Source organism: Bos javanicus, chromosome 5, assembly GCF_032452875.1.
Source record: "Bos javanicus breed banteng chromosome 5, ARS-OSU_banteng_1.0, whole genome shotgun sequence".
Taxonomy (NCBI): Eukaryota; Metazoa; Chordata; class Mammalia; order Artiodactyla; family Bovidae; genus Bos; species Bos javanicus.
In genome coordinates, this window is record NC_083872.1 from 114576297 (window position 1) to 114591614 (window position 15318).

Below are 15318 nucleotides of genomic sequence, written 5' to 3' on the forward strand. Positions count from 1 at the left end.
TTGTTCTTTGTCTACTCAAGACAACCCTATCATATCTTAAATTCGTTTACATGAGAAGGTTTCTTTGTGTCCATTCTGTTTCATCCGTGCCTGTCCTGCTATTTAATCCAGAGGCTAATCATCTATTTTAACATCCGAGAGGACCGATTGCTTATGTTTCTCAAAATATCCTTTGGATTTCTCACCCTTCTATTTCCCAAAATACACCAGCCTGTGTGATTCACGTGGCCCTCGCAAAAACCTGGTGAAAGAGGCTAGAAGCCTTAATTCCGTTAGCCGAGTGTCCCCTTGAGTGACAGGGGCTAAGGGACAGATCAGATGAAACACAGTTGTCACAGCCCCGCGGGAACAAAAGTGTTCCTTTAGGATATGAAATTCCCCGGAACTGCCTGGCCAGCAGCACTTTCGGTTGTTGAGTTTAACACTTAGAAGAAAAGTTGGGGATGGCGTCTAATACTCAGCCTCATTGATCAGGGGGCTGCCAACTAGGAATCTTCAGTAAAGCTGGACCCCACAACTGAATCAGCATAAGGACATCAAGAGAAAGGGGCAGAGGGTCCCATCTGGGCTGAGCTGGGGGCTGAGCTGAGATGGGATGAGGTTTCCCGCATGCCTGAGGCACACACACCTCCCCGTGCCCCCCGACAGATTCTACTTGGTCTCTGTGACCTCAGGTGTTGAGCGTGTCCCTGGAGAGTCCGTGTGTCAGCCTGTGTCTGTGTCATTAGCGTGTGTGGTGACAGCCCTTGGTAGCCCGGCTGCTTTCAAGGATCGAGGTTCTCAGATGAGGGGCCAGGCCAAGCATTCCTGGGAGAATCCCTCATTTGCAGTTGACATGGAGATGTCAATATCAGCAGCCCCTGAATGAGCTGGGAGGTTGACGCAGATGGGGTCGCGGCAGGAACCTTCCACCAATCCGGGGCCATAACTCACCCAGGGGAATGGCCCTGATGATGGTTGAGGGCCAGCAGGGGGTGCCTGCCAGGTCAAAGGCAGGGTCCAGGGGGAAACGAGACTACCACTCCCCCTCCACACACCCCCACCCCAGGCCCACCCTGGCAGCCCTGGCTGGCAGGCTCAGTCTAGGATCAGGGGGATGTTGTTTATTTCTTTTCTTTATTTTTAGCTTTTACTTTGATCAGACTTATACAGGCAAATAGTTCTACAACGTTTGTTAAGAAAAACAGCAGTTTCCTGCTCTTGTTCCCCACTCTCTCCCATACGCCCTCCCCAGAGGCTATTTCACCTCCTTTAACTGATTATTTTGATTTTTACCTCCCTGACATTGAAACTGCATCTTGGTTTCTGTAGTTGTCAGCTTTATCGACTGATTTGTTCTAGTAGGGGAGGATTTTGCTGTTTCCTGCCTCATCCCCACCAGGCACACCTCCACATGTCCTCAGACCTCTCCCAGGCCTGATGAACACTGGCCATCTCTGTTTTCAGTAATTAAGGGCATGGACTCTGGAGCTGCCTGCCCTGGTTCCAACCCTTGTTTTGGCACTTTCTAGCTGTGTGATCCTAGACAAGTCACCCAGCCTCTTGGTTGATAGCCACCTACCGGGACTTGCTGGGAGGTGAGTTAAATGAGTGTTGTTGAGTTGTTAGTCTTGTCTGACTCTGCGACCCTGTGGACTGCAGCACGCCAGTCTCCTCTGTCCTTCACTATCTCCCAGAGTTTGTCCAAATTCATGTCCATTGGGTGGATGATGCCATCCAACCATCTCATCCTCTGTGGCCCCCTTCTCCTCCTGCCCTCAATCTTTCCCAGCATCAGGGTCTTTTCCAATGAGTCAGCTCTTTGCATCAGGTGGCCAAAGTATTGGAGCTTCAGCATCAGTGCTTCCAGTGAATATTCAGGGTTGATTTCTTTTAGGATTCACTGGTTTGGTCTCCTTGCAGTCCAAAATAAATGGGCATAAGCACTGAATAGACATTTTCCCAAAGATGAAATGCAGATGGCCAACAGACACATGAAAAGATGCTCAACATTGGTGATCATCAGGGAAATGCAAGTCAAAACCACAGTGAGATATCACCTCACACCTGTCACAGTGGCTACCACCAAAAATAAGGCAATTATCAAATGTTGGTGAAAATGTGGAGAAAAGGGAATCCTTGTACACTGCTAGTGGGAACATAAATGGGCACAGCTACTGTGGAAAACAGTATAGAGGTTTCTCAAAAAACTAAAAATAGAGCTACCCTATGACCCAGCAATTCCATACCAGAGTATATTCACGAAAAAAACAGAAGCATGAACTGGAAAAGATGCCTGCAGCCCAGTGTTCATAGCAGCAGCATCTACAATTGCCAAGTGTCCATTGATATAAGACATGGATAAATGGATAAAGAAGATGTGGCATATACATATGTACACACGAACTCACACACAATGAAATATTACTCAGCCATAAAAAGAGCAACATCCTGCCATTGCAGCAACGTGGATGGGCTTGGGAGATATTATGTCAAGTCAAATAAATCGGACACAGAAAGACAAATACCATATGTCACTTATATGTGGAATCTAAAAAAAATACAATAAGCTAGTGAATACAATGAAAAAGCAGACTCACAGATGGAAGGAACACGTTAGTGGATACCAGTGTGGGGGACAGGGGCAACAGAGGGCTGGGAGGTGCAAACTGTTGGATATAAGAGAGGCTGCAGGAATGTCTTGTACAACACGAGGAATACAGCCAATACTGTCTAATAACTGTAAATGGAATATAACCTTTAAACAGGGTATAAAAATAAGAAATAAAATTTTAAAATGAATTCATTTACGTAAAATGCTTGCCTCACACAGGCTCGAAATAGAACGTGCTCACAAGTGTCAAGATGAAGAGAAGGCCATATCTGTGACAACCTTCGAGTCAGTGGGACCCCCATCCCAGCTGATAGCTGTCCTCTTTCCCCTGAATCTCAGTGGTACCCCCATCCCAGCTGTTAGCTGTCTTCTTTCTCCTGAGTCTCAGTGGGACCCCCATCCCAGCTGATAGCTGTCTTATTTCTCCTTTCTTAGGTTCTTCTGCTGATGCTGCTAACTCAGTCTGGAACTGGCCTCACGGCTATTGGATACATCAGGCTTTCTGCACTTCCGGCCTGGGGCTGGGCTGCTGTCCTAGGGTCTCTGTTCCCTAGCAGCCTGGGGAGTCCCCTTTCCTCTTCCAGTTTCCTGTATCCCCTATTGCTCTCTCTCTTTTTTAAACAATTTATTTATTTGGCCACACTGCACAGCAAGTGGGATCTCAGTTCTCCAACCAGGGGTTGAACCTGTGCCCCCTCCACTGGAGTGCAGAGTCTTAACCACTAGACCACCAGGGAAGTCCCTTTCCTCTTTCTTGATTTATCCCCTTATTCAGGTGATCTTGACAAGTAATGTCCTGAGAAAGAGTGTACGGAAAGTACAGTCCATTCTCATTATTTGAGGGAGTTAAATTCTATGAGATAATCCTAAAGGGAATCAGTCCTAAATATTCATTGGAAGGACTTATGCTGAAGCTGAAGCTCCTGATGGGAAGAGCTGACTCATTGGTAAAGATCCTGATGCTAGGAAAGGCTGAAGGCAGGAGAAGGGGACGACAGAGGATGAGATGGCTGGATGGTATCACCGACTCGATACACATGGGTTTGAGCAAGCTCTGGGAGATGGTGAAGGACAGGGAAGCCTGGCGTGCTGCAGTCCATGGGGTCACAAAGAGTCAGACACGACTTAGTGACTGAACAACAATGACATTCTGTGAAGTCACCACAACACTGAGTTAGCCCCTGCTGTGCCATTGCTCCCAGCAGAAACACAAGGTTAGATTGCTACGAGTCTGTTGTCACAGTGTTTTCTTTCTCTTCTCTTTTTGGCTCTTGGCTGCTGCAGTGGCTTGCGGGATCTTGGTTCCCCGACCAAGGATTGAGCCTGGGCCACAGGAGTGAAGGCCCAGAATCCTAAGCACTAGGCCCCCAGGGAACTCCCACAGCATTCGTATCAACTGATCAACACCTACCCTTGCTTTCTGGGGGCTTTATGTGTATTTTCTGTGTCAACATGCTTTATTTAATGTGTTGCTGACTCACTGGCATTGAGCTCTCGGCCACCAGCACAGTGACTCAAGCCTGAACAAAGCTCAGCCGACACACGCGTTTTCTCCCTAAGGCACCTCGGTTTTTTGTACTTGGGAACAATAGACGACCTTACAGCACTTTGCCTGGAACAACTTTCAGCAGCAAAATCACCAACAAAAAGCACAAAAAAGTAAGAAATGCGGCGCTTCGTAGATTGCCGAAAGGACACGGTTTACAGTATGAGAGCTGAAGAAGGGCATTGAAGATTTTGCTACTGAGTGCAAGTCTGTGAACGATCACGGGTGTACCACGAGTGTTGACTTTGAGGTTGCGAATACATTTTAGTGAGTAGGTGAGTTTGCACATAAGGAATCTGTGAATAATGAGGATGGTCTGGAAATGTTTCAAGACTTTCACTTTGCTTTGGACCGATAGCTTCGTTTTATCCTTCTGTTGGATTGACCGCTTGTCTGGGTAAAGACATTTAGCTTGGGAAGTAACTTCTTCAGCATTTCTCAGGCATCATCTGGAGCTGCTGATGTAGTCGAGAAGCTTAAAGCTAAAGGGAGCCTCATATGTGACCCTTTTCTGCTTGTGGGATTTTCTTTTGTCCCAGCATCTCAAGTTTCATGATGATGTACCCTTGTAGGAGTCTCTTTTTATTCTTTGCCCAGAGGGGTACTTGGTGAGTCTTTATAATTGATACATTTAGATCCTTTTAAAACATTCTCCAAGTGGTTGATGAATTGCTTCCCTTCATTTTCCCTGGTCTGTTTCTGGAAGTTCTACTAACTGGATGTCATACCTCTTGGACTGCTCCACTTGTTTGTTTTTCCTCCTGTGTTAGTACCCTTCGGAGGGGGAAGAATCTGCCTGCCATGCAGGAGACTGCCTGCAATACAGGAGACACAGCTGCAATCCCTGGGTAGAGAAAATCCTCTGGAGAAGGAAATGGCAATCCACTTCAGTATTCTGGCCCAAAAACCCTATGGACAGAGGAGCCTTGCGGGCTGCGGTCCATGGGGATCATAAGAGTCAGACACAACCTAGCAACTGAGCCACCAGCACTGTATTAGTTCCAGGCTTCTCCAGAGAAAAAGAGCCAGGAGGAACCGTCTTTGTTTTTATTTCTAGCTGTACATCCTGTTGGTTTTGAATCTATACCTATACATCTTATTGGTTTTGTGTCTATCTATCCATCCATCCATCTGCCTATTCACACTCATGAATTTATGAAGGCTAAGTTGTACAGGCTACTGTCTGCAAGCCGGACATCCAGGGAAGCTGGTGATGTAACTTCAGAGGCTGGTTCTGTAAGTTCCAGTCCAAGGATGGGAGAAGATGGATCTCTCGGTTCCAGCAGTCAAGAGGAGAGAGAAAATTCTTCCTTCTTCCACCTTTTCGTTCTATTCAGGCCCCCAGAGAGTTATATGAGACTCACCCACTTTGGGGAGAGTAATCTGCTTTCCTCTGTCTACAGATTCAAATGCTAATCTCACCTTGGAAACACCCTCACAGACACGGAAATAATGTTTAGCCAAATACTGGGCACCCTGGGATCTAGTCAAGTTGACACATAAAGTGAACCAGTACATCTCCTACTTACGCCTTGGTTCTTTTGCTCTACTTTCTAGAATATTTCTTCAGATTTGCAGTCAAGCTCTTCTATTCTGTTTAAACCTCTGCTAGATTTTGGTTTCGAAGAGTTCTTTTTAAAACTTGAAGTGTAGTTGATTCAGTGTTGTATTAGTTTTTGCTGTACAGCAAAGTGATTCAGTTATACATATATATACACATTTCCTTTTCCATATTCTTTTCCACTAGGGTTTATTACAGAATATTGAGCCTAGTTCCCCGTGGTGTACAGTAGGCCCTTATCTATCTGTTTTATATACGGTACTTTATATCTTCTAATCCCAAACCCCTAATTTATCCCTCTTCCTGCTAATTATGTTTGTTTTCTATGTCTGAGTCTGTTTCTGCTTCACTTGCGTCATATTCTAGATTCCACGTGTAAGTGACATCATATGGCATTTGTCTTTCTCATTCTGACTTCGTATGATGATCTCTAGGCCCATCCATGTTACTTCAAATGGCATTGTATCATTCTTTTTCACGGCTGAGTAATATTCCACTGCCTACATGTACCACATCTTCTTTATCCATTCATTTGTCAATGGACCTTTAAATGGAATAGCTTCCATGTCTTGGCTATTGTAAACAGTGCTGTTGTGAACGCTGGGGTGGATGTATCTTTTCAGATTAGTTTTCTCCAGATACATGCACAGGAGTGGTATTGCTGGATCATATGGCAACCCACATTTAAGTTTTAAAAGGAAACTCCACATTGTTTTCCATAGTGGCTGTACCAATTTACATTCCCACCAACAGTGTAGGAGGGTTTCCTTTTCTCCATACCCTCTCCAGTATTTGTTATTTATAGGCTTTTTTTCAATGATGGCCATTCTCACTGGTGTGAGGCAGTACCTCATTGCAGTTTTCATTTGCAAATTTCTCTAATAATTAGTGATATTGAGCATCTCTTCCAGTGCGTTTGGCCATCTGTTTGTCTTCTTTGGAGAAATGTCTATTTAGATCTCTGCCCATTTATTGATTGGGTTGTTTGTCTTTGAGTTGTACAAGCTATTTGTGTATTTTGGAAATTAAACCCTTGTCAATTGCATCATTTGCAAATAATTTATTCTAGTCCACAGACTGTCTTTTTGTTTTGTGTATGTTTCCTTTGCTGTGCACAAGCTTGTAAGTTTGATTAGGTCCCATATGTTTATTTTTGCTTTTATTTCTATTGCCCTGGGAGACTGATCTAAGAAACCATTGGTACAATTTATGTCAGAGAACCTTTTGCCTATATTCTACTCCAGGGGTTTTATGGTGTCATGTCTTATAGTTAAGTCTTTAAGCTGTTTTGAGTTTATTTTTGTGTAGGATGTGAGGTTGTGTTCTGACTTCACTGATGAAATCCAGTTGGTTTTAACCAGCTTGGCATTCAGCTTCCTCACCTGCAAAGTCTTCCATACGCTCTTCAGCTTCTTAAATTTGGTTGTTGCTGTTTCTTCCCCCATCCTTTCCACTTTTCTTTGGTTCTGGCTTTCAAAGAGTCCCTTTGCTGTCTTTTTAATGGGGCTTGGGGAGGCAAAACACCAATGCAGGTGTTGAATCTGTCATCTGTTGGAAACCCCTGTTTATTTCTTTAATGTCTCTGGCATATTAGCCTGCGAGCTTCCTCGCAATGCCAATTCCTCATTGAGTCCCCTGAGTAAGCACAGAACCCAGCCTCGGCAGTTGTGAACTTGATGGTTTAGGTGAGAAAAGCCAGTTGACCTTCCCACAAGGGAGGCAAATCTCAAGCCAGGAGATGGGACTTCCTGGAATTGGACAAGTCGTTTTGTTTCTCTGTGCCTCAGTTTTTTCATCTGCAAAATGGGTATACCTAGATTACCTCATAAAGTCGATCTAAAGCAGAGGCCAGAAGGTATATACGAGGGCACTGAATGAACACGAGACCATGTTAGATATTTAGTTAATAGTAATATGGAAAGTATGATCACAGTATGAGAAGTAGGCAATGGTGAAAAAACACGGGATTGGAAATCCGTAACTTTTTTTAGGTTGAAATCTTCCAGTCTTTTGAACTTGAAGAAATATCCTAGAAAGAGTAGCAAAAAAGCAAAGCCAGAGACAGGAGGGATGATGGTTCCTTAGCTCTCCTGGGCTGCCATCCTGCTTCTGCCCCTGCTTTTTTCTTTCTTTTTTTTTAAAAACGTATTAATTTTTTGGCCACACAGCACGCAGGATCTTAGTTCCCTGACCACCGATCAAACTTGTGCCCCGTGCAGTGGAAGTGCGGAATCTTAACCACTGGAGCGCCGGGAAGTCCCAGCCCCTGTTTTTAAAGTAACTTTGATCGTGTGTTTCCTTTCTCAGTTCAGTTTCTTCTCCTCCAGCACCATCATCACCGTCTCACAAGTGTGGATACACAGCGAAAGTGCAGCATCTGTCATACCACCAACACTTGGTCCGTCTGCTCTCAAACTCGATAAACACCACGGTTATATATAATTACATACATACTTTTATTTGACTGTTATGACAACATTATGAGGTAGGTTTATTAGCATCACCTCTCTCTTAGGTTCAGAAAATGGAGACTCCTGGGAAGTGACTTGCTCGGTGTCATGAGACTGAGAAGTGGTAGGGAAGCCTGTAAAGCCGGTTTTATCTGACTCACAAGCTTGCCTTTTACCTCTGAACCCAGCTGTCGCCGGGGCCTCCCTAGTGCTGTGCTTTTGTGATTCGTCCTAAACCCTGAGGCCATGTGTCCAGGGGCCGAGGGACTGCTTCACATTACAGCTTGTGAGACTTTCCTTCCTGACCCTCACTTTCACTGGTTTTACATCGCAAGTGTTTTAAGGTGTTTTTCCGTCAAGTTAAAGTACACTTTCACGAGGTTGGCGGATCCAGTGTAGACTCTGAGATACTGTTTGGCTTGGCACGGCTTCCAAATGTCTCCCAGCCACGGTTGCTCTGTATTGCTTTTTGCCAGGACCGAGATCAGAAATAACTCGGCTGTGAAAAAATATATATAAGCTTGGCAGCCGTCCTTGAGGAAGATGAATTGCTGGTGGGTTATTTTCCCCCCTTGAGTCAGAAGTGTGAAGGTAGGTGGGGGAAGCAGCAAGGTTTTGAAAGACCCATGTATATTTAGGTACCAGGATCCGTTCCATTTTAAGAGAGTTGAGGGCTGAAGCATCGGTGCTCCGTCAGACAGGGCAGCTTGTTTTCTGCCAGGCTCTGACGCCCATGGGTCGCGCCTTCTTGGGAGGGTCGCTGAAACCCACAGGCCCCAAATGTGGTTGGTTTGATTCCAGCTGGCAAGAAATATTTTCATTTTGTGGCATGAAACCTTTTTTTTTTTTTTTAACTGGTCAGTTTTGAAACTTTCTGTGACCATATCCTGGTTGAAACACAGTTCTGAGCACCCAGATGCAGCTGGGATTAGCAGCGAGCGGCACACAAATATCTCGCACAAATGTTATCCTTTCTCCCGACACCTGAGAGAAGCCGTCAGGCAGGGCGTGGGTTGGACTGGAAATTCACAGACTGTGCAGATGAAGCAGACTGGGTATTGTAATGAGGATTGGCTTGTTCATTCATTTATTCAACTTTCTCTATGCATTTCTCAGGTGCCCACAATATGTCAGGCTCAGAGCAGGACCGAGAACACCAGACTGCCCTTCCTTCTGACCCTGGAGGAACCCATGGTCTTGAGGGGAAAATAACACAACAGCAACCCCCACAAGCACCACAAGAAGCCCACAGGTCATTACAGGCTGCGGTCGTGTGTGTTAATAGAGGCAAACAGGCTGAAAAGGCCAAAGTAAGTTCTGGAAAGTTCTCAGAGACAACTTCTCTTCCTGGCACTCTGCCAGATTAGAGGCCTTTCACAGCTCCCCTGGTTATAATTAACATGCTGGATAAAATATTTTTTTAAACTTCTCTCTTGACACATTGCTGAGTTGGCGTGAAAGTCGGGAAATGACGGATCTCGAAAATGAAGTGGGGGCGACGCCCTTTGACCTGTTTCTGTAGCTGCTGAAATGCCAGGAACAGGAGATAAACACTGGATACCACTCGAAGGCAGGATTTGGTGGGAGACCCCCTTCAAAGTTAGAGTCCAAGGGCTACGTCCAGAGGGTAAGGAAGGAGTGAAAAGTGCGTCTCACCCTGCAGAAGAGAAAGCAAGGCTGCCTGTTTTGAACTTGACACTGGGTTGAGAGAGGGGAAAGAAAAAGAATCTCCCTTGAGAGTTTGTAATCACAAGCTGGTCCTCACATGCTTTTCAGTTTGAATTTATGCTACTTGTGTGGCTCAAACAAACTCAACTGGAAAATTTAAAGTGGTCGCTGCTTGGTCGTACCCCTAGTCAACCGGCAGAGGCAAACCCTATGCCTCCCTCGGAGAACTGAATCACATGTCAACCGTATAGAACGTCCACAAACACAGTTCCAAAGGAAAGGAGCAGCTCGCAGTGAAAACTAATAATAAACTCCGCAAGGAGGAAAAGAGAACTGGCAGGAACGAGAGACGATAGAAACACCTCTTAAGCCTTTAGATTTGAAATGATCCTATGCAGACTGAAACAAATTCAAACAACTATCGTTGTGTCTCTACAGAAATAAAAGAGAGGTTTGAAAGCAAGAGCAGAGAATGAGACTGTCATGGTCAGGTTTGAAAACGAACCCAAGAAAACTGATGAGAAATGTTAAGACCTGTAATTTGAAACTCAGTGGACAGATTGAACAGTGGATTAGATACAGCCAAAGAGAGGATTAGTAAACCAATCGAGCCACAGGAAATATCCAGAAGAACAGAGTGAGAGGGCCTACGGTACATCTTTTCAGAGCTCTAGAAGGAGACGATAGGATGCAGGGACAGGCAATGAGAACATAATGGCTGGTAATTCTGTAGAATTGTTGTGTTGACAGATACCAAACCTCAGATCCAGGAAGTCCGGTGAACCTTAAGGAAGGTAAATGAGAAGAAATTCACATCTAGACACATGATAGAAAAATTGTGGAATATCAAAGAAGAAGAGACGATGCTAAGAGCATCAGAGAAAAAAATAATCTCCAAATAAATCCGCTCCAGTGTAAATCCACTGCTGGGGTTACACCGAGCATCTCACTGTCCTCAACGGAAGCCAGGAGACAGTGGCGCTGTATCTTTAGAGTGCTGAGAAAAAGTTACTGTCAGCTTAGAGCTCTATACCATCCTTCAGGAGCAAAGGAAACGGACTTCCCTGGTGGTCCAGGGGTTCCGACTTCACCTGCCAATGCAGGGGGTGCAGCTCGGTTCCCTGGCTGGGGAGCCAACATCCCACGTGCCTCGCAGCCAAAACACCGAAAACATAAAAGTGCAGCAATATTGTGACAAATTCAGTAAAGACTTTAAAATGGTCCACATTAAAAAAAATTCTTAAAGTAAGGGAGAAATTAAGATATATGCAGAAGAATAAAAAACCATGAGATACTACCACCAAAAGGCTTCACGAAAGAAAATTCTAAATGTAATGTACTTCAGGCAGAATAAAAATTATTCCAGGGAAAAGGCAAGATACATAAGGAAAAATGGGCAAAGATATTGGCAAATATTTGGAGAGAAGCTGAGAAAGAAGAATTGTATCATTCTACAAGGCTTCCCTGGTGGCTCAGATGGTAAAGAATCTGCCTGCTGTACAAGAGACCCGGGTTCGGTCCCTGGGTGTGAAAGATCTCCTGGAGAAGGAAATGACAACTTACTCCAGTATTCTGGCCTGGAGAATCCCATGGAGAGAGGGCTGCAGTCCATGGGGTTGCAAAGAATCGGACACGACTGAGCGACTAACCACACGCACACAATATTATCTACTTTATGGTAGAAGAAAAACAGGCTGGTGCTGAAGTACTGAACACCAACATATAACTTTGGAGGGAATGGCCAAAATTTAAGTTTTCAGATTCTTTCAACGACTTGAGAAGAAGGCAAATATATTAAGTTTAGACGTTGTTAGTTAACTGCTCAGTATTAAAATGGCTAGGGTAAGCAGGAAAAAAACCAGTCATAGCATGTACAAGTTCCAAACAGTTAGAAAAATTAGGATAAGGAAAAGAAGATTAAAAATCTCAAATGAGGGGCTTCCCTGGTGGTCCAGGGGCTGACTCCAGGCTCCCAATTCAGGGTTTGATCCCTGGTCAGGGAACTAGATCCCACATGCCACAGCTAAGACCCAGTCAAATGCAGAAATCTGTGATTTTTAAAAAATCACAAATGATTGAAAAGAAGGTAAAAGGAGAGCTGGGGACAGGAAAAGATGGAATGAATAGAAAATACATCGTAAGATAAGCTATCAGTAATATATGTAAAAGGACCAAAGTCTTTGGTTTAAAGGAGATTATTTTAGATTTTTTAAAATTAGATTATTAATTAATAATTATTAATTATTTTAGATTTAGTTTAAAAGATATTTATTTAGACTGGATTTTAGAAACACCTGGATTATGCTCTGTGATGGGAGATAAACTTCAGACATAAGGACCAGAATGTTTAAAGGTCCCAAGTGTAGAAAAAATTTACTAGGCAAGTACTGACTCAAAGAAAGCTGCTACGGCTGTATTCATGAAATAGAAATAGAGATTCAGGGAGAAAAGCATTATTAGAGATAGGGTTAGATAGATGTTAGATAGACAGGGTTAGATGAATGCTTCAATTTTCCAGGAAGTTCAACAGTCCTTAATTTATATATAACTAATATCATAGCGTCCTGCCCCATCAGTTCAGTTCAGTTCAGTTGCTCAGTCGTGTCCGACTCTTTGCGACCCATGAATTGCAGCACGCCAGGCCTCCCTGTCCATCACCAACCCCTGGAGTTCACCCAAACCCATGTCCATTGTGTCGGTGATGCCATCCAACCATCTCATCCTCTGTCGTCCCCTTCTCCTCCTGCCCTCGGTCTTTCCCAGCATCAGGGTCTTTTCAAATGAGTCAGCTCTTCGAGTCAGGTGACCAAAGTATTGGAGTTTCAGCTTCAACATGTCCTTCCAATGAACACCCAGGACTGATCTCCTTTAGAATGGACTGGCTGGATCTCCTTGCAGTCCAAGGGACTCTCAAGAGTCTTCTCCAACACCACAGTTCAAAAGCATCAATTCTTCACCACTCAGCTTTCTTTATAGTCCAACTCTCACATCCATACATGACCACTGGAAAAACCATAGCCTTGACTAGATGGACCTTTGTTGACAAAGTAATGTCTCTGCTTTTTAATATGCTGTCTAGGTTGGTCACAACTTTCCTTCCAAGGAGTAAGCATCTTTTAATTTCATGGCTGCAATCACCATCTGCAGTGATTTTGGAGCCCAGAAAAATAAAGTCAGCCACTGTTTCCACTGTTTCCCCATCTATTTCCCATGAAGTGATGGGACCAGATGCCATGATCTTCGTTTTCTGAATGTTGAGCTTTAAGCCAACTTTTTCACTCTCCTCTTTCACTTTCATCAAGAGGCTCTTTAGTTCTTCTTCACTTTCTGCCATGTGGGTGTTGTCATCTGCATATCTGAGGTTATTGATATTTCTCCCAGCAATCTTGATTCCGGCTTGTGCTTCCTCCAGCCCCATCACTTGATGGCAAATAGAAGGGGGAAAAGTGCAAGCAATGACAGATTTTATTTATTGGTCTCTAAAATCACTGCCGACGGTGACTGTAGCCATGAAATTAAAAGATGCTTACTCCTTGGAAGGAAAGCTATGACAAACCTAGACAGTGTATTTAAAAGCAGAAAAAAAATAGAAGCAGAGACATCACTTTGCCGATGGTTTTTCTAGTAGTCATGTACAGATGTGAGAGTTGGACATTAAAGTAGGCTGAGCGCCGAACACATTGATGCTTTCAAATTGTGGTGCTGTATAAGACTCTTGAGAGTCCCTTGGACAGCAAGGAGATCAAACTAGTCCATCTTAAAGGAAATCAACCCTGAATACTCATTGGAAGGACTGATGCTGAAGCTGAGGCTCCAGTACTTTGGCCACCTGATGAGAAGAGCCGACTCATTGGAAAAGATCCCCTGATGTTGGGAAAGATTGAAGGCAAGAGGAGAAGGGTGTGACAGAGGGTGAGACGGTATGATAGCGTCACCGACTCAATGGACATGAATTTGAGCAAACTCGAATGGTGAAGGACAGGGAAGCCTGGCGTGCTGCAGCCCATGGGTTCGCAAAGAGTCGGACACGACTTAGTGACTGAACAACAGTATCAGAGCTGCAAAACATATAAACAAACACAGGGAGAACAGGAGTAGAGACGTAGCCGCCTCGTAATGAGCTATTTCTTAGGCCATCTCATGTGACATCTGTTGAACATGACTGTAAATTTAATATGAACGACATATGTAGACTGGGATCCCAGTTACATTCTTTTCAAGCACGCTTAGAACATTTAGAAAAGACGCTAGTCTATAAAGGCAACCTCAGCAAAATTTGAAGATTAGGGCTGCAGTCTGGATCTCCTGGGAACTTGACTGAGATGGAGCTCAGGGTTCAGGAAGTTTATTATTAGGGAACACTCTTGGGACTGGCGCCAAGGAGAAGGAGAGGAAAAAGCAGGCTGATATAGCAGGAAATTGAGCTGCAGTGCTCTATTAATGGCAGCGTTGGCTGCCTCCATGGACAGCTCTGGAACGGGTATTGTCCTCTAGGTTCTTGGCTTGGGGGAGGGCCCTTTATCCTCCCATATTGACTGGAATCAGCCTGAAGGAGGCACGAGCTTGGTGGGGCAGGGCAATTTCTTTAGCTCATGCCACCCTCTCCCTCCCAAGGCTGACACTGAGGACCACCTTCTGGACCGCTCCTTTAGCACCTGGGGGAGTAAGTCCTTCATCCCAGCAGGTGTCCTGAGCAGTGATCATAGCATCCAGCACCGTGTGTACACAGACTCTATTCTCTGATCACAGTCCAAAGAAGTCAGATGTTGATAACCAAAAAGGTAACTAAAAAAAGCTCATACTGTTGGAAACTTGGAAGCAGGCACCCAAATGACTCACGAACCACGGAAGAAATCATAACCAAAATTAGAAAATACTTAATACTGAACAATAACAAAAATATTTGCATCAAGACTTGTGAGATGCCACCAAAGCAGTATTTGGAGAAGAGTTTATAACTGTAAATGTTTGCATTGGCAAGTAAGAAATGATCAAACCTAATAAGCTAAGTATCTAACTTGAAGAGTTAGAACAAGGACAGCAGAATCAACCCAAAGACATCAAATGATTACAAGCACAGACATGAATGAGACAGAGAGCAGAGAGGAGGATGAGCGAAGACAAAAGAGGATTCTTTGAAAAACAATAAAAATATTAGACAAATCTCTTACAAGATGAATTAAGATAAAAGAGAAGGCACAAATAGTCAGTATGAAGAATGAAAGGGCATGATGACAGATGAAACGCAGACCACATGGATCATATAAAAATAGTATGTTGTTGAGTCACTCAGTTGTGTCCGATTTTGTGACCCCATGGACTGCAGCACACCAGGCTTCCCCATCCTTCACCAGCTCCTTGAGTTTGCTCAAACTCATGTTCATTGAGTCGGTAATGCCATCCAACCACCTCACCCTCTGTCGTCCCCTTCTCCTCCCGCCTTCAATCTTTCCCAGCATCAGGGTCTTTTCCAATGAGTCTGCTCTTCGCATCAGGTGGC

The 15318-nt window shown here is 44.3% G+C and overlaps 1 long non-coding RNA gene across 1 annotated transcript; it reads left to right on the forward strand.

Moving 5' to 3' along the window:
• The first annotated feature begins 7857 nt into the window (after nucleotides 1-7857).
• Nucleotides 7858-11627, forward strand: LOC133248498 (uncharacterized). The gene is made up of 2 exons (XR_009736735.1): nucleotides 7858-8185; nucleotides 9267-11627. It is a non-coding gene; the product is annotated as an uncharacterized LOC133248498 (long non-coding RNA).
• Nucleotides 11628-15318: the final 3691 nt, after the last annotated feature.